This window comes from Squalius cephalus, assembly GCF_949319135.1.
Source record: "Squalius cephalus genome assembly, chromosome: 2".
In the NCBI taxonomy this organism is placed as follows: domain Eukaryota; kingdom Metazoa; phylum Chordata; class Actinopteri; order Cypriniformes; family Leuciscidae; genus Squalius; species Squalius cephalus.
Window position 1 is genome coordinate 2,861,906 of NC_137123.1, and position 2,483 is coordinate 2,864,388.

The 2,483-nt window shown below is 34.7% G+C and overlaps 1 protein-coding gene across 2 annotated transcripts in view; it reads left to right on the plus strand.

Annotated features, from left to right (window-relative positions):
- The first annotated feature begins 386 nt into the window (after window positions 1-386).
- Window positions 387-2,483, plus strand: part of LOC307154420 (NACHT, LRR and PYD domains-containing protein 1 homolog) — a 29,863-nt gene continuing 27,766 nt past the window's right edge. The window contains exon 1 of one of the 2 annotated variants that reach the window (XM_079864346.1): window positions 387-461. The gene's annotated coding sequence lies outside the window, so the exon portion shown is untranslated. The remainder of the gene's footprint in view (window positions 462-2,483) is intronic. The other variant, XM_079864347.1, reaches the window with a different exon arrangement.

The window sequence follows — 2,483 nt, forward strand, 5'->3', positions numbered from 1 at the left end:
TAATAAAAACTCAGTGAGTGTTTTAGCGCAATTTTCTGACGTCATGGGATCACAACACTAAGAGATAGTAAATCTTTTTATGTTTTTTTTTTTTTTTTTTTGTGTGCGTTCCCGAGATTAGACCTTCCTTAACATAATGCCGAAAACCCGAAGTCTCTAGGTGGTCTGGTTGAGGAGGAGATAGAAGTGCAAGATTGGTGCGCACAGACAGAACAGAAATCATGAGTTAACAATCGCAATTTTGTCCGTAGGAAAATTGCGCTAAAAAGAACGACAGAAAGAACGGCTCCCCTCCAGCCGCGACTCGGCTCCCATCGTTCATGTTTATGAGCCGTTCAAAAGAATCGGTTCGTTCGCGAACGTCACAACTCTAGAGAAAACGAAATCGAAACTAAGAATGCTCTATTGTTCATGACAAGACGCCATTTGACCGATACAGACAAAAGTTTTTAAGGTCTGTGGTAATTTATCTGTTCAGTATTGGTATTTTTTTTACTTGTATAACTTAATGTTTCGACATATATTTGATCTACTATTTTAACAAAAGACCGGACTTTAACAAAATAATTTGCAACTTTAATGTTCATAAGGGACATATACAAACATCCCTAGTCAAAATATATTAAATGGTAATTTCAATACAACTCTTTCAAATCTTCCCAGCAAACACGAACGTTCCCGTTTGGTTATTTTTTTGGGGAACCAAATAAGAACGTTCTCTATTGGTTCTTTTCTACGTAGGCCCTGAACTGCAAGAAAACCCTTGTTATTTCGAGATATTAAGTCGTTATTTCGACATATCTCGTTATTTCGACTGTAATATCTCGTTATTTCGCCATAAACATCTCGTTATTTCGACATAATAAGGGGACATTCTAATATGCATTAAGCCACATTTAGCGTTCTTATAATGGTTTTCTATGGGAGGAAAATGCTTAACGTGAAATTAAACGCGTTGCGTTCATATTCTGGACTCATCTGATTTTTTTTGTAGTATATTTTATTATGATTTTAGTATCATAATAAAATAGTATCATTTGTACAAGTTGCTGCACATTCGTTGAATTCTGAATTTTGCACACATAAGTTGAAAGCAATTTGTTTGTGGATAGTAGCCTAAAACATATGCAACATTTATCAAGTTCACGGATAATTGTGCGTGCATTTATTAATCATTATGATACTAAAATCATAATAAAGTAGGGTAGACTGTGTACAGTTGAGACATAGGTACAGTTGAGACACCTTAAATAACTTGCTTTCACAGCAAGCACAAGCTGTGATTTTTGCTGTGCACATGCGTATTAATGTCCTCTTTGATCGTGGGAAATTTGAACAATGGACGCGTCTCCGATCCGAAGAAATTGGGAAAAGTTTTTTTTCTAAAGTAGGACGTTCACTTCACCATGCACTATCTACAGTGAATAGCTTATTATCCTTATGTGACTGTTAAACGTAACTGGTATCACCACAAACGTTATTCTGTGCCATAAAAACTGGCATATGTCATGGTATTGTGTCATGCAAGGTAATTGCAAAATCTAGAGAAATGTGCGAGGTGGCCAGCGGGGGATAGTTGAGACACATATCTACTGTACCCCCGATAGAGCTCTATTAGGAAACACACTGTTTAGTTGTTCAGTGTTATGATAATAGATTAAACGTCGTAATTAGCCAGCATAGGACGCAAATAAAAATCAAATTTGATATTTGTGATATTTAAACTGTGTATTATTAATAAATATTGTTTCAAATCTTGTTCCTGCTTTATAACTTTTAACCAGTGCTAATTTAAATAAAATGAATGTATATAAATGGTTTAATAAGCAAAAATGTTGCCCAATTGTTATTTTCTTTATTTGTCTTTATTTTTTATATTTACAATGAATGGTTAGTTACCTGTACATCATTAAAAATGGTGTCTCAACTGTACCATGCACTGTCTCAACTGTACCACATATGGGTACAGTTGAGACAAAGTTGAGACAAGGTTGAGACAAAAAGCACCTTATTTTTATGAGCTAATTGTGGAAAAAATAAACTACCTGTGGGTATTATTGATTGATAATATCTTAGTCTACAAGCTAATGAAATGTCATGTGGCGTGTCATGTGGAAATTCACTTCTTTTCAGTGTCTATTTTTGTGTGAAAAATCAAAATGCAAAAAGTGTCTCAACTGTACCCAGTCTACCCTATAGCCTACAAAAAATCAGATGAGTCCAGAATATGAATTTAATTTCACGTTAAGCATTTTCCTCCCATAGAAAACCATTATAAGAAAGCTAAATGTGGCTTATGCATATTAGAATGTCCCCTTATTATGACGAAATAACGAGATACGTTTTTTTTTTTTTTTTACCTTGCTGTTCAGGGCTTCCGTACATTTCTGTTGTTGTAACACACACAAGAGAGCGTTCCCTGCAGGTTTTGTTTATAACCTAAAGAGGTTAAGCGTAACGTTGGTTTGTTTATCTTTCTTCAT